General features: G+C 38.6%; 1 protein-coding gene and 1 pseudogene across 6 annotated transcripts in view; both read right to left on the minus strand.

The window, feature by feature from the left end:
• Positions 1 to 15,724, minus strand: part of IL6ST (interleukin 6 signal transducer) — a 55,103-nt gene extending 39,379 nt beyond the window's left edge. For 2 of the 6 annotated variants that reach the window (XM_030321138.2, XM_030321121.2), the window contains exons 1-2: positions 15,535 to 15,720; positions 1,081 to 1,165 (exon numbers count right to left, since the gene is read on the minus strand). The gene's annotated coding sequence lies outside the window, so the exon portion shown is untranslated. Of the gene's footprint in view, positions 1 to 1,080; positions 1,166 to 6,076; positions 6,269 to 9,411; positions 9,475 to 15,534 lie in introns of those variants that run through there. The other 4 variants (XM_030321129.2, XM_032593152.1, XM_030321154.2 and 1 more) reach the window with 4 other exon arrangements.
• Positions 15,725 to 16,495: 771 nt separating this feature from the next.
• On the minus strand, positions 16,496 to 18,095 carry LOC115517987 (annotated as a pseudogene).
• Between the last annotated feature and the right edge of the window lie 5,589 nt (positions 18,096 to 23,684).

The following is a 23,684-nucleotide window of genomic DNA, read 5'->3' on the forward strand; positions in this document are numbered from 1 at the left end:
TCATTTTTGAGTCTCTTGTTCATTTCACTTTGAACCAAGGACAGAATAAAGAAGCATGAATAATATGTATAGATATAGATTTCATGGGAGGAAGAATGTCAATATAAACTTAGTTACTACAGTAACATTACTACTATAATTGCAGAATAGATGAACTACAGTTGCCAAATAGAAGGCAAAGTAATGTTTGTTGAGTAAGCTGGGCAGGGATGAAGATGGGAAAAATTTCAGTATGGTATCATGTATACATAGTACAGTGTTACTCTGAAAAATCTGCAAAAAATCCATCAAACTTATATTAGCTAATTATTATTTTATTTATTTTTTAAAGTTTATTTTTGAGAGAAAGAGAAAGAGAGCACATGCAAGCAAACGGGGGACGGGAAGCAGACTCCAGGCTCTGAGCTGTCAGCACAGAGCCCAATGAGGGGCTCAAACTCACAAACCATGAGATCATGACCTGAGCAGAAGTTGGAAGCTTAACTGACTGAAACACCTAGGCACCCCTAACTAATTATTATTTTAAAAATTATCTGGCTCTGCTCTATTCCATTAGTACTAATTACTAATTCCTTTTTTTTTAATTTTTAATTTAATTTTATTTATTTATATTTTTATGAAATTGTCAAATTGGTTTCCATAACTAATTACTAATTCATAACTAACATTTTTATACTACTGTTTTACATTATAACAAGTGCTTTTATGTAAATTATTTCACTTGACTCTCCTAATATCCTAGAGAAGCAGGTAGGTAGGGCAGGGGTTACTATTTTTTTATTTTTTTATGAGTTTATATTTTTAGAACAGGTTTACATTTAAACCAAAATTGAGAGGAAGGTACAAAGAATTCCCCCATACCCTTGGCCTCCATACAGGCATAGCCTCTCTCATTATAAACGTCACTCACCAGAATGGTGCATTCTACCAAAGTTGAACCTACATGACACACTATAAGCAACTTAAGTCTATAGTTTACCTTAGGGTTCACTCATGATATTGAATTCAATGGGTTTCAAATGGCAAGGATTAACTACTGGAACTTCACAAAAGAAAAACAAGACAGGCTAAGTTACTTACCCAAATCACAAAATTAGGAAGTGAAGTAGGGATGTGAAACTAAGTCTTCTGCCTCCAAAAGTCATGTCCTTTTCATTGATTCTCACTATAAAGAGAGGAAAGCCTTATAGAGAAAGCTGGCTTTGATAATATTTATTATATGCTTACTTCTTAAATCCTTGCCTAGTATAAGGCTTTCTGAAAGTATTCCATTGTAGATACCTTCTGACTTTCAGTATAAAACAATCCCATAAACACCTGTATAACAATATTTAAACATCCCTTTTTTTTTCACGTTTATTCATTTTTGAGAGACAGAGACAGAGCATGAGTAGGGGAGGGGCAGAGAGAGGGAGACAGAATCCTAAGCAGGCTTCAGGCTCTGAGCTGTCAGCACAGAGCCTGACGGTGGGCTCGAACTCACAAACTGAAAAACCATGCCCTGAGCCAAAGTCAGACACTTAACCAACTGGGCCACTCAGGCTCCCCCATCCTACTGTTTTAATACATACTTGGAAACATTATCAGCCCCTCTGTGCCTAGTCCAAACTTCCCTGATTTTCATGTAATGTCACAGAAACATGAAAGGGACATTTTGTTGAATTTGACAAAAGCAGTTAAAACAAATCTTTAACAGAATCATACCTTTTAACCTTTCACTAACAGTTAAGACTACTACTAACTCTTCAACTGCCAAACTATTTTATGCACACAAATAAAAACTCAGTTTAAAATTCAAAGCTAGGTTAAATCTGGTGTAAAAGTAACGGCAGTTCTTCTTTGAAATGTAAAGGATAACTTCAAACTTAGGAAAGGAGTTGAATCTTCCATTATTGTTTCACCAATATTAACACTTTGATATAATTTAATAATATATAAGAAACTGAATTTATAACACTGATATATTAAAATATAAAGGAAATAATTATTTTTAAATTTTCAAGTGAACAGCAGTTGAAAATGTCATGTACAAGTTCTCTATAATCCCCAGAGAACTACTGTCAACAATTTGATGGAAACTCTTGCAAAATTTTTATTTGTATATTCTAAAATTATACTGTATAAATACACTTTATTTCACAAAAATGTTCTATAACTTGCTTTTTTCTCTTACTAAAGTCAATACATAAAGATTATTACATTTGCTCAAATTCACCTTCTCATACAGGTTTTCCCTGGCCACCCAGTATTGCTTATCCTCCTTTCCTGTTTCTATTTTTTTTTTCTTCTCAATGGCACTTAATACTTTTTAAAACAGCTTGGCAAATATTTCTTATAAAGAACCAAATAATAATTATTTTAGGTTTTGTGTGTGTTAAGGTCTTTGTTGCAACTAGTTAACTCTGTTATAGATAATATGTAAACAAATGGGCACACTATATGTTAACTAACTTGGATTTAAATTAAAAAAACAAGGGATGGCTGAATTCTAATAAAACCTTATTTAATAAAATAGGATGCAGGTTAGATTAGGTCTGTGGACCATAGTATGCCAACACTTCAGAAAGTGTGCCAAAATAGTATTTAATTTACTTATTTTGTTTATTGGCTGTTATGGGTTGAATTGTGTTTTCCTCCTGAACGACATGTTGATCTCCTAACCCCCAGTATCTCATAATATGACCCTATTTAGAAATAGGGCTGTGGCAGATATAATTAGTTAAGATATCATAATGGAGTGGCCCTTAATACTGGTTGCTTGTCATTATAAGACAAAACACACAAGTACAATGCCATGTGACAACACAGGCAGGGATTGGCTACCACCAGAAGCTACGAAGAGGGAAGAGGCAAAGATTTTATCGAGAGTTTCAGAAGGACTTCTGGCCTCCAGAACCGTAAGAGAATAAACTTCTCTTACGAGAATAACTTAATAGAATAAACTTTTATTGTTTTTTAAGTCATCCAGCTTGTGCCATTTTGTTACAGCAGCCCTGGGAAACTAATACACTGTGCACCTAAAATAGAAAGCAAGCAAATTAGGCAAGAAATTCTGTGTGTTTTGTTCTCAACTATGCTCCTAGCAACAAGAATCATACCTAGAATGGTAAGTACCTCAATATATTTGTTGGATGGATAAACTGACTTCCTTGTTGTAAGCTGGTACATGATATATTAGTGGAAAAAATATACTATAATATAACCAGTCCCAAGTCTGGTGGGACAAAGCTTTCATTTCTCTTTGGAAAATAGCTAGTTTAATAGCTAGGTCATATATATGGTAGGTATATATTTATTCATATTCTTCTTTGGTGATGTGTCCAAATATTTTGCTCATTTTTAAATTGCATTTGTTGTTTTTTCATTACTATGTTTACAAAGTTTTAAAAATATATTCTAGGGGTGCCTTGGTGGCTCAGTCGGTTAAGCATCTGACTTCAGCTCAGGTCACGATCTCACAGTTCACGGGTTCAAGCCCAGCGTCGGGCTGTGTGTTGACGGCTCAGAGCCTGGAGCCTACTTCAGATTCTGTGTCTCCGGCTCTCTGCCCCTCCCCCACTCACACTCTTTCAAAAATAAACATTACAAAAAAAACCCCATCTATATATATAAATATATATATAGATGCCTGGGTGGCTCAGTCAGTTAAGTGTCTGACTTTGACTAGGTCATGATCTCACAGTTCATGGGTTTCAGCACCACGTTGGGCTCTGTGCTGACAGCTCAGAGCCTGGAGTCTGCTTCGGATTCTGTCTCCCTCCCTCTGCCCCTCCTCTGCTCAAGTTCTGTCTCTCAAAAATAAATAAATGTTAAAAAAATTAAAAAATATATACATATTCTACATATACGGTCTTTATTAGAAAATTCTTTTAAGTATATTCTCCCAATCTGTGGCTTATCTTTCCATTCTATTAATTCTTTTTAAAGATCAGAAATATTCATTCTAATGAAGTCCAATTTATGAATTAGTGTTTTTGGTATCTAAGCACTAATTTTTTGGTATCTAATTACTGTATCTAAGAAATCTTTGCCTACCTCAAAGTCCCAAAGGTTTTTTCCTATGTTTTCTAGCTAAAAGTTTTATAGTTTTAGGTTTTATATTCAGGTCTATCAACTATTTCAAAATAATTTCTATATATGGTATAAAGTAGGTATTCAAGTTATTTTCTTTACATATGAATAGCCAATACATCCAAACTATATGTAGAAAAACTACCCTTTCTCAAGTGAATTACCTTTATACTTTCATCAAAAATCAACTGTCAATATATGTGTGAGTCTGTTTCGGTAATCTTTATTCCATGGCTGGGTAAACATTTTATGTAAAGGGCCAGAGAGAATAAATGTTTTAGGGTTTGTAGATCACAAGATATCTGCTGGAACTACCCAATCTGTTGTTGTGGCACAAAAGCAGCCATAGGTAATACATAAACAAATGGGTGTGGCTGTATTCTAATAATACTTTATTAAAAAAAGGAGGCAGCCTAGATTTCCCCTGTGAGCGCTAATTATCCAATTCCTGCTCTATTCTGTGGCATGATGTATTTGCTTATCTTTATACAACTATTCCAGTCTTGATGACCGTAGCTTTAAGTCTTGATATCAGTGTTCTGGGTGTACTTAAAAAGCAATGCTTTTGCTGGATGGAGTGTTATATAAACGTCAATCTCATTGACAGTATTATTCAAATCTTCTATATCTTTAGTAATTTTCTACTTCCTCTATCAATTATTGAAAAGGGGGTATTGATATCCCCAAACAGAACTCTGACTTTATTTCTTCTTGCAGTTCTTTCAGATTTTGTCCTATATATTTTGAAGCTACATTATTAGGCACATAAATATAAGGTCTTCCTGATGAATTGACTCTTCCATCATTGTGCAATGATGTTCTTTACCAATGGTAATATTCTTTGCTATGAAATCTACCTTGACATTATAGACAATCTAACCTTCTCTTCATTAGTGTTATGGTATATCTTTCCCCATTCTTTTATATTTAACCTGTTTGTTTCTTCATATTTAAAGAGCACCGTTTGTCTTTTGTTGCATTTTATTTGTTTTGGTAACCAGGATACAGTTGTATCTAATCTGACAACCTCTGCCTTTATTGGGTATCTAGGCCACTTACATTTAATATCATTATTGAAACAGTTGGGCTGAAAGCTATCATCTTTGTATTTGTTTTTTACTTATTTAACCTCTTGTTTCCCTTTTCTTCTTTTACTGTCATGTGTTCACTTAATTACTTTTTTTTATCATTTCCATTTTGTCTTCCTTGTTAGCTTATAAGCTATTAAATCTTTGTTTTGTTATCTTAGTGGTTACTTTAAGGTTTATAGTACACACAGTATAGTATAGACAACTTATTAGTCTACAAGTGATATTACAGCACCTCATGCACAGTAAAGTATAAAACAGCATACATCCATTTCTCTCCTCTTGATCTTTATACTATTTTTGCCATACAACTTACTTTTGTATATTTTATAAACTTCACATGTAGTTTACAACAAATATTATAAACCATGCTGTCACTATTTTTTAAAATAATTATTGTAAGAGAAGACTAAATAATATAAAAATCTTGTATATTTATCCATATCACTACCATTTCCAGAGTTTTTCATCCTTTGTCTGGGTCCACATTTCATCTGATACTTTCATTCTGCCTGAAAGACTGTGTGTGTGTGTGTGTGTGTGTGTGTGTGTGTGTGTGTGTGTGTGTGTATGGCAGCAGACCCCCACTTGTAGTGGGTCTTGTAGTGTGAGTCTGCTTGTAGTCACACTTGTAGTGTGGGTCTCTTGGTGATTAAGTCTTTATATATCTAAAAAGCATTGCATTATTATTTTTCATAGATATTTTCACTGGGTATAGATTCTCAATTGATAGTTTTTTCTTTCAGTACTTAAAAATGTAGCTATTAACTTCTTGCATGCACTGTTTCTAATGAGAAATCTACTATCATCCTTGTCTTTCTACTTTTGGATGAGAAGTCTCTTATTTTCCGCTGGACGAATCTAAGTTTTTTGTAACTAGTTTATCACTAACTTTGAGCAACTGGACTATAACATACCTTGGTATAGTTTTCATCGTGTTTCTTATGCTTAGAGTTGAATAAGCTTATTAGATCTGCTGGTTTATAGTTTTCATCAAATCTAGAAAAAATGTGGCCATTACTTCTTTGAAGATATTTATCTCTGACCCTCCTGCTCCCATCCTTAAGGATTCTAACGTTTTTTATTTATTATTGAGAGACAGAGAAAGACAGCATGAGCATGAGAGGGGCAGAGAGAGGAAGGAGACACAGAATCTGAAGCAGGCTCCAGGCTCTGAGCTTTCAGCACAGAGCCTGACACAGGGATGGAACCCACAAAACACGAGATCATTACCTGAGCTGATGCTGGATGCCCAACCAACCAAGCCACCCAGGCACCCCGATCCTTAAGGATTCTAATAACATGTATTATCAGGATGCTTGAAGTAGTCCCACAGCTCAGTGATGTGAGCTGTAAGTCCATTTTTTTCTTTCTTTCTAGGTTTTATAATTTCTACCGCTATGTCTTTAAGTTTACTAATTTCTTCCTCTGCAATGTCCAATCTGCCATTAATCCTAACTTATGTATTTTCCATCTTACACAATGTTATTTGTCATCTCTAGAAGTTCAATAGGGTCTTTTTCATATTTTCTATAACCTTACTTAGATTTTTAAACATACAGAACATAGTCATATAATTATTCTAATTTCTTTGGTAATTTTATCTGTGTGAGCCCTGGGTGAGCTTTAATTTTTCTTATTATATAATGTACTTTCATGCTTCTTTGCATGCCTGATAATTTTTGACTGTATGCCACTGAATTTCACCTTATTTGCTATTGGATTTTTTTGTATTTCTACAGTGTTAAGAAAAAAAAATTTTTTTAACGTTTATTTATTTTTGACAGAGAGAGAGACAGAGCATGAGCGGGAAAGGGGCAGAGAGAGAGGGAGACAGAGAATCCAAAGCAGGCTCCAGGCTCTGAGCTGTCAGCACAGAGCCCCAACACAGGGCTCAAACTCACAGACCGCGAGATCATGACCTGAGCCGAAGTCGGATGATCAATTGACTGAGCCACCCTGGTGCCCCTAGAAAAAAATTTTTTTAATGTTTATATATTTTTTTTTTAAAAAAAATTTTTTTTTTCAACGTTTATTTATTTTTGGGACAGAGAGAGACAGAGCATGAACGGGGGAGGGGCAGAGAGAGAGGGAGACACAGAATTGGAAACAGGCTCCAGGCTCTGAGCCATCAGCCCAGAGCCTGACGCGGGGCTCGAACTCACGGACCGCGAGATCGTGACCTGGCTGAAGTCGGACGTTTAACCGACTGCGCCACCCAGGCGCCCCTGTTTATGTATTTTTTGAGAGATACAGAGAATGAGCACAAGCCAGAGGTGGGGCGGACAAAGAGAGGGAGACACAGAATCCAAAGCAGGCCCCAGGCTCTGAGCTGTCAGCACAGAACTCGAGGTGGGGCTCGAACCAATGAACTGTGAGATCATGACCTGAGCAGAAGTCAGATGCTTAACCGACTGAGCCACCGAGGTACCCCCTGTACTTCTATACTCTTGAGCTTTTTTCCATGACACAGTTAAGTTACTTGGAAACAGTTTGGTCCTTTCACATCTTGCTTTTAAGATGCACGGGTATCTACGTATTTACCCAAACAATAAAAAAAAAAAAGATTAATACAAAGGAATACATGCACCCCAATGTTTATAGCAGCATTATCTATAATACCCAAATTATGAAATAGCTTAAGGGTCCACTAACTGATGAATAAAGAAGATGTGGTATATATACACATCAGAATATTACTCAGCCATCAAAAAGAATGAAATCTTGCCATTGCAACAGCATGGATGGAGCTAAAGAGTATTATGCTAAGCAAGATTAAGTCAGTCAGAGAAAGACAAATACTGTGTGATTTCACTCATGTGGAATTTAAGAAAGAAAACAAATGAGAAAAGGGGAGAAAAAGAGAGGTAAACCAAGAAATAGACTCTAGCTAAGAAACTGACAATTACTAGAAGGGAGGTAGGTGTGGAGACAGGTGAAAATGGGGATTAAGAAGTGTACCTGTGATGACTTCCAGGTGTTGTATGTAAGTGCTGAATCACTATATTGTACACCTGAAAGTAATATTATACTGTATTTTAACTAACTGGAATTTAAATAAAAATTAAAAAAAAAATACACTGGGTAGGATGGGAGCAGTGCTTATTCTAGGGCGATTTATTCCCTACTACTGAGGCAGGATCCTTCTGTGTACTCTCCAATGTCCCAGGAATTAGGGTTGGTTCCCAACCTGGCTGGTGAGGACAGCTACCATTCCTGTCTCTATGGAAGGATCAACCCTGTTACCTTTACCGTCTCCAGGAGGTTCTTTCCCTGGCATGTTTCTTTACACGCATGCGCTGGTCAGTACTCAGCTGAACAGCTGAATGGGACATCTGAAGCTTTCAAGAGTTCTCTAGTATTCTGTTCTGTCAACTCTAGCACCTTTGTTATTCCAGGCCATTTCTGGAAATCCAAGAGAATCCACATCCATGGGACTTACCCTGCATTCCTACCTATGCCATGGCCTGGAAAGTTTCTCAACGTACTAGGATAGTGCAGTCATAGGGTTCATTTTATTTGTTTCCAATCTATCAAGATCACTGCCTTTCTTTATCCAGTGTCAAGTGTCTTATCATTGCTTCATGTGTTTTTCCTATTCTATGGCTGTTTCAGGCAGGAGGGTAAATCTTATCCTTATTATCCTACTTTGGCCGTGAGTCCAAGGTGCACAGTCACTTGGATAACAAATCAAACAAGGATTACATAATAAAACTATTATCAAACTATGATGAGTACTGGTGTGAAAAATCCTAATTAAAGCATTGCAAGTTTATTCTAGCAATGTACATGAACACAAAACAAAACAAAAACCATAAATACTAACAAGTATTTAGCCTAAAAATATAAGTATAGTCCAATATGCAAAAAGATTACAATGCTATCCATCATATTTATTAAAAGAAGAAAACTATATAATCATTCCAATAGATGCTTGAAAAGCATCTGATAATATTCAAAAGCTTCACTTAAAATTTAAAAATAACAACAAAGTGTCAGAAAACTAAGACTGAAAGAGACCATCCACTTGATGAAGTATAATAAAGAAGAGGATGGATTCTGGAATCCGACCACCTATGTTCAAATTCCAGCTCCTTAATTTTGTATAACATCTTAGCCAAGTTATTTGATATCCCTCACTTTCATTTTCCTTACCTGTAAAATAAGGATAACACTACCACCTACCCACATACTACCTAGGACTTTTGGGAAGACTAAGCAAGTCAATAAATGTGAAGTGCTTAAAACTTACCTGGCTGACAAGTATGTACTCAATAAATGGTCATCTGTGGTAGCACAGTACTTTATCAGAAGCCTACAATAAACATCATAATTAAAAATAAGAATTAGAGGGCTGCCTGGGTGGCTCACATGGTTAAGCATCCAACTCCTGATTTCCTCTCAGGTCATGATCTCAGGGTTCATGAGATTGAGCTATGCATTGGCTCTGTGCTCGCATAAGGGAGCCTTCTTGGGATTCTCTCTCTCTCTCTGCCCCTCACATGCTCTCAAATTAAATAAACTTAAAAAAAAATTAGATGCATTCTTGTCAAAGTCAGAATTCAAACAAGATGCTTGGAGTCATCACTTATTCAATACTGTTCTAGAGGGCTTAACTAAAAATAGAACAAATAAATATGATATACAAATGGAAAAAGAAAAACGTATAAATACCATCTATTAAAAGAATGAGAACCAAATGACAAACTACCACAACTACTGAGAGTTTAATAAACAAAAGATCATCAAAAAACATAGACAGCTCTCCTATACATCACTAATAACCAATTAGAAATGTAAAAGAAAAAATCCTATTCACAACACCATCAAAAACTATAAGATATCTAAGAAAAAAAAATCTAATAAGAACTATGTAAAAAAAAAAACCAACTATGTAATAACTTTATACAGAAAAGTATAAAACCTTACTAAACAGCTCATTAGGAAGACTTAAATATCATGGAATGAAAAACAAAATATATATAATAGAGACATCAGTTCTTCACAAATTAACATATTAATGCAATACAATTTTAATCCAAATTGCAAAGTGGTTTATTACGGAAATTTACAAACCAATTTAAAATTTCATATGAAATATTAGATAATAGCCAAAAACCTACTTTCAAAAAGAAAAATAAACAGAATATTGCTGTATCATCTGTTAAGACATACTATGTTATAATAATCAAAGCATGGCATTGGCATATGAAAAATTCTACCAATGGTACAAAACAAAAAATCCAGAAATAACCCATGTACATTTAAGAATTTAATTATCTGATTTAAAAAAAAAGCATCTCTTATCACTGGGGAAATAAAGGACTATTTAATAAATAGTATTGGGACAGCTGGCTCCACAAGCAAAAAGATAAAGAGCTCTACTTCATCACAGATACATACACTCCAAATTGATTACGGACCCAAATGCAAAAGCAAAATTTAAGAGTATTGGAAGAAAATACAGAGTATGTTTATGACCTTAGAGAAGAAGGCCTCTTACAAATTACCACTGTTTTAGACATATGAAAAGGCCTAAAGAGTACTGTGACAACCATCCATGCTCTCACTACAGCCTAAGAAATAAAACTTAACAAATAATAGCTGAAGACAAATAAACAACCTTAAGAAGTTCAAAGTTTACAGGGTAGACTATGCACCCAATGCTACAGAAGCATATAGAAGAACTCAATTCAGAAAGGGCCCAGGAAGGCCCAAATATGAAATATGAGTAAAGGTTTTTCTAAACAGAGAAAACAGCATACACATTAGCTATGCCATCTTTGACTCTAAATGTCAAATGAAGATTATCAATGGCAAAATTCCAGCACATGCCAGTGTACAAACCAGAGCTGTACTATCTGAAACATAGCTGTGATGAGTTTACTTTGTGTTAGGGAATAGAGGTGAGGGAATATATACTAGAGAACATCCAACAAAAAACAGATTGTGCAGACAACCTATATGAAATGCACTATTCAGAAGTAAATATACAAATCTACCTCAAAGCAGAGGATGAAACTGAGTAAACAGAAAATGAAAATTTGGAGGTAGAACACCCAAATTTTAACCGGACAACAGATTTATTGTGCTGAAAGGAATAAAGCTCCTGCTCTGGGTATGTTTACATACACAGCTTTGAAATGATAATCTATACTATAGGCACATTTCAACAGATGAAGCTCTCAAGTCATGATCAAGTAGCTAACTTCTCATTAAATCTCATTAAGATATACTAGTCAGACAGAATAAAAGAGACTGTAACCATTGTGACAATATCAAAAGTGTTTCTGAAACATTCCATATTGTTGACTATCTTTGCTTCCTGAATTTCTTTTATCTCCTGGTTTCTATGTAACAATATTATGTTGTTGAAATCTTTCCTTTGTCTATTTTACTGTCTCCTTCATTGAATTCTCTGCTAGGTTTTATCTCCTGGCTATGAATGGAGCCAAGACTATTTAGGATCTACTACTTATTTTTTAAGTTTATTTATCTATTTGTGGGGGGGCAGAGAGGGAGAGAGAATCCCAAGCAGGGGTCCCGCCCTGTCAGTGCCCCAACGCAGGCCTTGAACCCACGAACTATGAGATCATGACCTGAGCGGAAATCAAGACACAGTCACTGAACTGACTGAGCCACCCAGGCAGCCCTAGGATCTACTATTTTTAAAAAATACTAACTTCTTTGAAGATGTATGATTTGAACTATCATCTTCAAACAAAGTAATTTCAAGAATTCTGGCTGGAAACTTTCTTTTGATTCCAGTTATATATCACTGTCTTGGATATTCTGCTTCTGACTCAAATAGAAAGGTCTAAAAACAATACACACATATTGTATACATACATACATACATAAATGCACCTGCTTTTTACAAAAGTCACAGTACTCATCTTTTTACCCCATCTAAGACCACCCTCCTTGAACTGCCTAAGTCAATGGGGTCCATTGTTGTCCCTTATCTATTAAATTCTAGCTTGTCCAGTCTTCTTTCATGATGTCTTTCTCATTTGTCTCTTCTTTTCTACCCACTACCATGACCCATGTAATCTAAGCACTGACCATCTTAGTACTTATCACTGCCTTCCTGCTTCCAGTCTCTTTCCATCCTCCAAATCATTCTAACATTATAGGTGGATGAATCTATTTATGACATTACTTTAAACTTGTCATTCTTTTCCTTAAAAGAGGAAACTTAAATGGTGAATATTAATGCCAAATATTTTAGCTATTTAAGAGTCTAAATATTTGGCTTCATGTGCCTGTCTCACTTATCTTCTCCAATATTTAAAATCTATTCTGGAGAGGCCTGGCTGACTCAGCCATAGAGCATGTGACTCTTGATCTAGGGGTTGTGAGTTCAAACTCCATGTTGAATGTAGAGATTAAAGAATAAATAAATAAATAGTAAAGTCTCTTCTAAAAACCCCCTCTACTCAGACTTTCCTCAAGCTATCCCACCATGATAGACCTAAAGAGAAGAGCAAACAATCTAATGAAGCTTTCATTTTACTTGACCTCATCTTGCCATTCACAATCTGATCTACATTTTATCACTCCCAACTAGCCACTCCTAGCCACTAAGTTCAAGCCACTGCAAACTACTAGACTTTCTCTAACACAGTTATTTCAGAGTTTTTACATCTACATATCCTATTCCCTGCCTCTAGAATGTCTTTTCCAGACTCTGCTTTGTACTGTGTATAACTCAGATGAAACTTCATCTCTCCTGTGGAATTTCCCCCCACTCCCACAAACATCTTTGCTCCCAATGCACTCGAGTACCGATCGGTAACAGGACTAATAACACTGTACTTCGTATGCCTTGATATTCTCAGAATCTAAGATACTTTGAGGCACATAGAGAACAATTAAGAGTGGGTTTTAAAAGACTTTCTGGTATGGTCATATTATTCTAGTCACAGACATTCAAGTATACTACATGAAGAGACAGTATACGCATCACAGTTAAGAGCTCAGATTCCGAAGCCAGGCTGTCTAGGTATGAATTTTGGATCTACCTCTTATTAACTCTGTGGCATTAGACAAATTAACCTCTCTTTGCTTTAGCTGCCCTCCTTGTAAAAGGAAGATAATAACATTTACCTCCCAAGGCTATAAAGAATAAAAGAATTAATATGGGCAAAGAGCTCAGAAAAGTGACTGGCATAAAGTAAGCATTACATATGTGCTGGATATAATATAGCTTGGTTATTTCTGACCCTTTCTACACAGACCTCTATTTGGAATGGGTTTCCTTCATTTTTCTCCTTATCCAAATTTTACAAAGTTTTCAAGTCTGACCTCTGCTCAGTCTTTTGTGATCATTCCAAACCTTAAATAATCACTCCCGAATTTATATATCTACAGCATTTTCTGTATCATCTTGCATCTAATTAAAACTGCCTTGCACCCTTGCAATTTTTCATACATTTGTCAGCTCAATTTCTGTAAACTCTATCAATGTCCTGATGATATTTCCTGCATCTTTGTGAATTCCTGGAGCCAGTTGTGTTTAGTATATGTTGTGTAAAATAATAAATAGACTAGAAACTTGAACTCTGATCATACTGCCTTTGCAATCAAAGAAATGGAGAAGGCTATGAGAACATTCCACACATTTCTCTAGGAGCCAAGCTGTATTAGGGCCAGGGAATCCTGACTCCTGTTAAAATAAGAAGCACTCAAATTAAGTTTTTTTTTTGGGGGGGGGGGAGGATGGGGAACCCTCTCTGCAGAACAGTTATGGGGGAGTCCAAAGTTCTCAAACTGTAGTAGTGGACCCTCCATGAGAAATGTGTCAGCATGACAAAATGACCAACAGCGAGTACAGGACCTGCAATTACATAGATCTAGGTTTCAACGGACCCTGAGCCTCTGTTTCCTTCTTTATAAAGTGGGTACTGCAACATCTCCTTCATAGGTATACAATAATCGAAATTGCCCTAACATTTAACTCCAGTGCAAATTCCCTTAGGAAAATGTTGAAATAAAGTGAAAACACTGCAACTCATAGATAAAAATGAGAACACTGTACACATTTTTCATTACATAAGAAAATATCTTAAGTTAGCTGGCAGCAGTACTGTAATATTCTAAATTACCTCTGAGAAAATTAAACGTGTATAATATTGTCAATTAATACAGACATACAAAGAGTGAAAAATTCCACTACAAAACTTATTCTCCTTTTCTCATACTTTCTCCATCCTGTAATTTTTTTCTTCCACTTGTGATTAAAAACAAGTGTTCAAAATTATCCCCCCCCCAAAAAAAAGCTGGAAAGCATGATTTAACTTAATATCAAGTTGGTTCTATAAATGTAAAATTCCATTTACAGTCCAAAAATACTTCCAAATGGGAATTATCATGAATTTAAGAAATTAAGATAATGGCGAACAGCTCATATGATGATCTGAGTCAGGAATTTCAAATTAAGAGTTGTCCAACTTGAAGCTGGCACTCACACAGTCTAAAGGGTTTGTTTACAGCACTGACTTAACCAAAGGCTTCAATCTTTTAGAAGAGTCACCCTGGCATTCTAATCACTACTTATTTTAAAGCAGTGTAATCGGTGAAATGACCCCATACCAACTACACAAATTAAACCGAAATGGGTGTCCTTTCTTAAGGTAAAAAGAACAAAAGTGGCAAGTCTTACTTCTAACCTGATATTTTTTTCAAAGAAAAAATAGTTATGAATAAAATGCTGTCCATCTCCTAAAAAACAGAACCTTGCTGCGTGGAATAACCTTTAAGCTTGGTGAGGAGGGGTGAAATTTTAAAGACGAATTTGGTGCTTTTTCAGATACAGCGTTAGGTGGGCTTCGTTAGAACTGGTACACGTTAGAGATAAAAAGAATAAAGACGTCAGTTTAAAATGTTTTAAGATGAACTTCCAACAGTGTTGAAACATTACAATTTCAGGATGAAAAGACGGCTTTGGGGAACAGAAATTAACCTCCAGGTAGAAAATGAAGAGTCAAATGCGGGGCTAGAGGAATTAAAGGGGCAAAAAGTGGGGATTTGGGGGCGAGGGCCTGAGAAGGGTACGTGTGTGTGTGTGTGTGTGTGTGTGTGTGTGTGTGTGTGTCCGCGCGCTGGAGGTAAGGTATGCACTTAGGGTTGAGAAATGTAGGTGACAAAGTTGTAGAGATCAAATTCGGAGGTGTGCGAACAGGGAAAGGAACGAGGAATGTGGGGATTTCCAGACTGGGATTAACAAATTTAGGGCTCGCGCGCTGTTGGGGCGCCCCTCTCGCGAGGGAGGGTGGCCCTCTCCAATGCCAGGTCTCCGGGCCCGAACGCCCGGACCTATAGCCCTCACCCTTCCCGCTACACGGCCCTTCATTTGGCCACGGAACCTCCTCACCTCAGGCCGCGGCGCCTCGCTCCTCCGCTTCTGTACAGCGCACGACTCCCTCGGTGCCAGGCCGGGCCCGTGGGCCGCGCAGCCGCGGCCTCCGGCTCAGCTACGCCCGGGCGTTCCCCGCGCGGCTCCACGGGCCTCTCGGTTCCTCGCCTCGGCTCCGGCTCGCTCCCGGCTCCTTCCCGCAGACGCGGCACGCGGCCCTCCTCCCACGGCGGGGCGCTGCGCCCCCTGACCCCGCCCCGCAGCGCCCTCGCCGCGCCCCGCCTCCGGACTTAGGGACTGTATGCTGATTGGCCCCAGAGAGACCCTGCGCGCCCGGGCATTGGGTCGGCTGCAGCCCGACGGCGAAGGGGCGGGACACCAGGCAGCTGCGATTCCCGTAACGAGGCTCCCGGCGTCCGGGATTCCGGTGGCTGCGCCCGCGTCGCCTCTCCTAGACCAGATCGAAGGGTTCCCCCCACCTCCCCTCTGCGGGCGGAAAGAGCGGAATGTTCCATTTTTCCGTGGAATAACGGGGTCGTGAACTGAAGCCCGGGTGCTTTTTATGCCTGCCGCCATCCCTTCTCGCCGCGGTTTCTTCGGCCTTCCTTCTCAGCCTTCCCTGAGGGACTCTGTGCCGCGAGGGACCGCCGGCCACCCTTAGGGACAGAGGAGGTGTGGGAACTCCCCGGGGAAAATGAAGAGTCTGATGGTCGTGACTGGACACCAGATTACCGCAGATCGTGGGGGCGCCGGCCTTGGTCCAACTCTTACACAAACGAACCTTGCCATGATATATATTTTTAACTTACTAAATGAGTTGGTTGTGATTGATCAGTGAACCCCAGAGCTGGTGACACACCAAGAAACTAGTTTTTCTTTGCGGTTTGCACCTCCTAATCTGTGATAAAAATACCTAGCAAAAACTAATTTCATTACATTCCTCCCCCGCCTGGGAAATGGGCCTTCAGGCTCACCGTGATTTTTTTTTTTTTTTTTTTCATTTAAGACAGGGAATACTTTATTCAAACCCATCAGAGAAATGGACAGCTTGGATCTATAACAAAGAGTTGTGTTTTAAAGTATAGGTCAGTAATTGTATATGAGAGTATACACTGCTACATACAAAGTAACTGATCAGAGCACAACTTTTCAGTATTCAAAACAGAATAAGCTTCCCTGTAAAAGCAGCACCTTTGTGACATTTTTAACTTTAGTTTTCCTCTCCTTCCTCTTCACCCTCTCCTTCAACAGAATCCACACTAACCTCCTCATAATCCTCAAGGGCAGCCATGTCCTCATGGGCCTCAGAAAACTTTCTTTTCCTGCATGCCCTCACCCACATACCAGTGAACAAAGGCACGCTTGGCATACATCAGGTCAAACTTGTGGTCCAGGCGAGCCCAGGCCTCAGCAATGGCTGCGGTGTTGCTCAGCATGCACACAGCTCGCTGTACTTTGGCCAGGTCTCCACCAGGTACCACAGTGGGAGGCTGGTAATTAATACCAACTTTGAAGCCAGTGGGACACCAGTCCACAAACTGGATGGTACGCTTGGTCTTGATGGTGGCAATGGCAGCACTGACATCTTTGGGAACCACATCACCACAGTACAACAGGCAGCAAGCCATGTATTTACGATGGCAAGGGTCACATTTCACCATCTGGTTGGCTGGCTCAAAGGATGCATTGGTGATCTCTGCTACAGAAAGCTGTTCATGGTAGGCTTTCTCAGCAGAGATGACAGGGGCATATGTGGCCAGAGGGAAGTGGATGCAGGGATAAGGCACCAGGTTGGTCTGGATTCTGTCAAATCAACAACATTCAGGGCTCCATCAAATCTGAGGGGAGCAGTGATGGAAGACACAATTTGACCTATCAACCTATTTAGGTTAGTGTAGGTTGGGCGTTCAATATCGAGGTTTCTATGACAGATGTCATAGATGGCCTCATTGTCTACCATGAAGGCACAATCAGAGTGCTCCAGGGTGGTGTGGGTAGTGAGGATGGAGTTGTAGGGCTCAACTACAGTGGAAACCTGGGGAGCTGGGTAAATGGAGAACTCCAGCTTGGACTTCTTGCCATATTCGACAAAGAAACGTTCCATCAGCAGGGAGGTGAACCCGGAACCAGTTCCCCCTCCAAAGCTGTGGAAAAACAAGAAGCCCTGAAGACCCATGCACTGGTTGCCAGTTTTGAATTCAGTCCAAGACAAGGTCAATGATCTCCTTGCCAACGGTGTAGTGCCCTCAGGCATAGTTATTGGCAGCATCTTCCTTGCCTGTGATGAGCTGCTCAGGATGGAAGAGCTGGCGGTAGGTGCCAGTGCGAACTTCATCAATGACTGTGGGTTCCAGGTCTACAAACACTGCCCTGGGCACATGCTTACCAGCACCCGTCTCACTGAAGAAGGTGTTGAAGGAGTCATCTCCTCCCCCAACGGTCTTGTCACTTGGCATCTGGCCATCAGGCTGGAAGCCGTGTTCCAGGCAATAGAGCTCCCAGCAGGCATTGCCGATCTGAACACCAGCCTGGCCAGCGTGGATAGAGATGCATTCACGCATGGTTGCTGCTTTGCAGCTGCCGAGCAGATGGCAGAGAGGAGGAGAGGTTGTTGCTTCTTATAGCGAGACTCTTAAGCAGTCGATGTAAGAGAACCTTCAGATTTTTTTTTTCCTAAAGCAAGATGAGGAACTTAAAAGATAAGCTGTGTGTGTGTGTAAAGAAACACATGAGAGGCCAGGGCCTTTTGCAGGAAAATGACAGTCTGTAGGAGGGCAATATACCTATAAATTAACAATTATAAAGTTTTTCATTACATTGAAGATCCAGAGTAAAACGCAGGATATACTATGATCTTTTTGTTGTTCAGATAATTTTTAAAAGACAGAGAAGTAGGTCTAGTGTTAAGGGAGTCCCAAGCAAACTCTGACATAGACAAGGCTTCAGTGTGTTCAGCTTGCTGCTCCTCATCATCCCATGGCTAATTTACAGAGTGTGGCTGGATTGTATTCTAGTTCTGCCATTTATAGGGGTGTTTAAAACAAACATATAACATCTAGTTAAGTTAAAATTTTTATTTAGATCTAGCAAACATTTATTTAGAGGCAATGTGTAGTGGTTAAGTGTACCTTCTGCTTCCAGATGACCTGAGGTTGCATGCTGGTGCTGTCCCTTACCATGTCTGTAACCTTTGGCAGGTCATCTTGGTTTCTTTATCTGCAAAATGAGAATAAGGGTACCAACCTAATAGGGTTGCTGTAGAGGTTAAATGAGTTAAAATAGATGAGGTGCTTTGTATATAGTAGGTGCTAAATAAATTTGTAGTCATTAAATGTCTGTTATGTCAATGCTTCCTAAATCTTTCACATCACAGCATATATTGAAAATGATATTTCTCTGGCACAGGAAATAAAGTCAGAAGGAAAAAGTATCTCACAGCACAGTAGTCTGCCTTGTGCACTGGTCAAAAAAGCAAAAGACTGAGTTAGTCCCTTTGTGGGTATCTCTGTACTGCCTTAGTCCAGCCCTAACCTCTAAGAAACTCACATTTTGTGGGGATAAACTCCTGGGCTAAAAGAATGAATCAATATTGGAGAAATATTTTTCAGAACAGGAAGAGCCCTTCTGCCTTGGCTGGAATTCTAGGACTTTGCAAACATCTCCTTAGGGTAGTGGCCCAAAATGACCACTTTTACATTAAGGATTTGTCATGAGAAAGCCCTGTAAAAATTCAATAATAAGTGGGATAAAGTGACATATCAATTAAGAACTTTCCAAGTATGCCTTAGGATCATGTGAGATTTCACATGTATCAAAAGTGGAGAGTTGGGAAGTGTACAGTGAGAGAGCAACACGAGGACAATGAGGTGACTTGAGAGTAGGTGAACAAAGCTAGGAAAAAATGCTATGTGACAAAGGTAATATATGTCTGAGAGAAATTTTGCCTGCTTGCTATTTGCATACAGTTGGCCCTCATCAAGATAGCCATTTACTTCCTTGCCTGTGCCCAAGTGTGTTTCCGAAACTCTGTGTCAGCCTTGGAACTATCCCCATGTCCTGCCCCAGCCTAATGATTTCAGCAAACATGATAATGACTCAGCACCCTGACCTCACAATTTCTCATCTTTCTTTGTTCCAATCATCTTCAACTTCACTCTATCAGAAACCCACAGATGTAGCCACTCCTTGAATCCAGTCATCAGATGAAATTACTCCACCTGCAAAATTTTCAATTGTTAAGTTTCTTTCTACCCACAGCCACCTACTCTTGGGCCTCTCTTACTCCCTCACTCCCACTTACTCTGTGATTTGTCCTCATCGTGACCTCTAGTCTTGGTTCTCAAAGTTTATTAGTTATTTCCTACCTTCACTTTATCTCCCTAAACTGTGGGAACGCTTTTAGCAACTTTCTTAACTGCATTCTTACTAGTATCTTCAATCCCCTTGACCTTCAGCCATATTTACCTTATCAATACTATTTCCTAACTATCCCTTGTGCTTGAACTACCAGCCCCACCCTGACATTTATTCCTATCATGGAATCTTATTTCATTATTCCCTGGGAAAAACCAATACCATCATTTGTGAGCAATCTTATCTTTTCCCCAATTTAGGAGGCAACTGTATATCCTTTTCTTCTTTTCCCACTGCCTTATTCCTTTAAAAGTTTTCCTCCTTCTGTGTTCTGGGTCCTACTCTTACCAATTTCAGTCCCCTAGTTTAATGTTTTTCATTATTAGCATAAAATACTTTAGAAAGTTTAAAAATTAAATATTTAATTCAAACTATTAAATTAAAAATTTTTATTAAATTATTACATTTAAAAAAATTAAATATTTAATCAATGGTGAGTTGGGGACATCTTGGGGACTCCAAATCTTTGTAACCTAATAGCATGTGATTCACCAAGAAAAATGAAAAGTAATTCAAAATAAGTTTAAAAATGGAGCAGTTTCAGCCACACTGTAATCTACTTAATAAGTCTGGGATGAAATATGAACTTAAATCAAGTTGCAACCAAATTTGCAAGCTCAAAAACATGACAAATTCGTTTCATAGCAACAAAACTAAGCATGAATGTGACTTCATTTCAAAAATTTTACTGAAGAATAATATATAATCACTGGGCATTCTGTAAGAGCACAACTTGATAGTTTTTCACAAACTGAGCAGAGCCATATAATGTGCATGTAGATCAAGAAAAAGAACATGACCAACACCCGCAAAAGGACCCTTCTGGTTATTGGAAAGTCACTGGTGACCACTATTCTAACTTCTAACACCACAGTTTTATGGCTATCGTTTTAAAATTGAGAATTTAGCAGAAACTTCTTAATTTATTAGTATTTGCTTATTTTATTTCATTTTAATGAATAACTATAGTAGATCAAGAGAGTTAGAAATGAAATAAATAGGGGCACCAGGGTGGCTGAATCGGTTGAGTGTCCACCTTTGGCTCAGGTCATGATCTTGCAGTCCGTGAGTTGGAGTCACACTGGGCTCCCTGCTGTCAGCCTGTCAGTGCAGAGCCCGCTTTGGATCCTCTTTTCCCCTCCCCTGCTTGTGCTGTCCCCAAAATGAATAAATAGTTTAAAAAAAAAAGAAATGAAATAAATACTGCTCTGTATAAAGGTTAAACACAAATGCAAATCGAAACAGAGGGAGTCTAGCATCTTGTTACTCTAGATCTCTGGATAACTATCAAATAGTTCTGGGTTTGTCAATGATCTTGCACTACCCTCTTTCACAGGGAGAATGAAAGGCCAGTGCAGAAGTGTGAGCAACAGTCAGGTGTATCCTATTCCCAGACAAATACACAGGATAAGGAAGTCTGTTATTAGGACTACAGCTTTGCAGTGGCCCAGACTAGCTTTAAAATATCACCTTAAGGATTTTCACCATACTTTGCTTTTGTTAATATTGACACAACACTTGGAGAAGCAAAGGTTTTTTCGCTGTTGACCCTCATATGCAAGAATACTTTTCAGTTACAAAACAGATTCCTTGGCTAGAAGTTTGATACTTAGTACTAAAACCAGATAAATAAGAAAGTACCAACATGAATGTTTTAAAAAAAATATTTTATTTTATGGGTTTGTATGGCCAAGAATTTCCAGCCCTTTGCCTAGAATTTGGATAAAGTTTCAGTACTAACTGTATTAAATAATGGCTGAGGCAAATATGTGTCTGTCTCCTCAAGGGAAGCTGGTGCACTGGTGCCTACTGAAAAGGCAAAAATTAAATGAATATACTTGTAGGAATAGCTGGAATGTTTTGAAAATGGTCCTGATTTTTCTTTAGAATTTTAGGGTTAGATCATTTTCTGGGATTGACAAATAAATGGAATTTAGTGTTGAGTCAAATAAGAATGGGAACAAAGCTAATCTAGCTTGTATTTCAAATTATGAGAATCACTATTTTGCTGTAGGCGGGCATGATACACAGACACTTAGTGTAAATTCTATGTATGATCTCTTGCTTCCCAGTGTTCTTTGTGTGATTTCCTCTCCGTGAGAGAAGGGCTGTAAAGAACTATGCTATGTAAGATTACAGTGACCATCTTGCTAGTGTCTCTCTGTTGTGGCTTTGAAAACTCAAACTGCCATATTGTGGCCTCTATGTTATATGAAACTGAAATACTTGTCTTGTGAGGAGACTCTTTCTTGCTGGCTTTGATGAAGCAAACTGCCATTCTGTGGGCAGTCATATGGAGAGATCCATGTATCAAGGAATGGAAGATGGCCTCTGGCCAACAGCTAGTAAGTAACTGAAGCCTTCAGTCTTACAACCTCAAGGAACTTAATTCTGCCAACAAAAGCAGATCCTGCCCAAGTGAAGCCTTGGATAAGACAGCATCCTCAGCCACCAAACTGACTGTAGCCTTGTGAGACCCAAAGCAGAGAATTCAGTCAAGTTGTGCTCAGACTCTTGACCCATAACTGTGAGATAATAAATGTGTGTTGTTTAAGATAAGTTTATAGTAATTTGTGCAGCAATAGAAAACTAACATAGCAGGCAAAAGTTTAAAGCTATTTACATATATGTATACACTGAATGTTATTTTTACATATTCAAATCTGGCATTTCTTAAGTCAATAAAAAGAGCTGGATCGAGAGAAGGGAATTATATTAAATAGGAGCTTGCTCTGGTATTCCAAAGACCCAGGAATTAAGGGGATACCAACTGTTCCAGTTTATTCAATTCATTTATTCCATAAACATTTACTGAACATTCACTATGTGACAGGCACTGAGATATGGATCTGAATAAGAGACATGTGTTGTTCTTGAGACTCTCAAAGTCTAATGAGAAAGGTAAACAAACCAGCAATTACAGCTACGTCATAGTGCTGTGAGAAAGGTGTTAAGAGAACATTTGGGCACTTTTGGGGATGAATACTGGGTGTCAAATGTAAGAGATGAATCACTGGGTTCTGTTCCTGAAACAGACTACACTGTATGTTAACTAACTTGAATTTAAATAAAATAAAGAAATAGACAACATCTGGAAGTGCTCATGCAAGAATACTTAATGAACTGGGGATTATAATAACTCTGTACTTCTCTCTACCTCCAATCTCACCTCCTCAGACTCTGTGGTGGCTTAAAGATGGTTACAAATTCCATGATATCCCCTGTGGAAGGGTGAGGTCTATTTTTCTTCCTATTGAATTTAGGGAAGCTTGAGTATGGCATGGATCAATACAATACAGAAAAAGTGCCTCTATGCCAGTTCAGAGGCAGCTTCTTCTTCTCCTCCTTCTCCTTCTTCTTCCTCTCCTTATTCTTCCTCTTCCTCTTCTTCCTCTTCTTCTCCTTCTCCTCCTCCTCCTCCTCCTTCTCCTCCTTCTTTTCTTTTTCCTCTTCCTCTTCTTCCTCTTCCTCTTCTTCCTCCTCTTCTTCTCCTTCTCCTTCTTCTCCTTCCTCCTCCTCCTCCTCCTCCCTCTCCCTCCCCTTCTTCTTCTCCTTCTCCTTCCTCTTTCTTCTTCTTCTTCTCCTTCTCCTTCTTCTTCTTTTCCTTTTAATTAAGAAGCCCAACATCACAACCCTGAGATCAAGACCTGAGCCACATCAAGTGTAAGACACTTAGGCAACTGAGCCACCTACGCACCCAGGGGCTAACCTTTAAGAAAAGCTTTCACCTTGGTATCTGGAAATCTTGAGCCCCT

The sequence above is a fragment of the Lynx canadensis genome, chromosome A1 (assembly GCF_007474595.2).
Source record: "Lynx canadensis isolate LIC74 chromosome A1, mLynCan4.pri.v2, whole genome shotgun sequence".
NCBI classification, from domain to species: Eukaryota; Metazoa; Chordata; class Mammalia; order Carnivora; family Felidae; genus Lynx; species Lynx canadensis.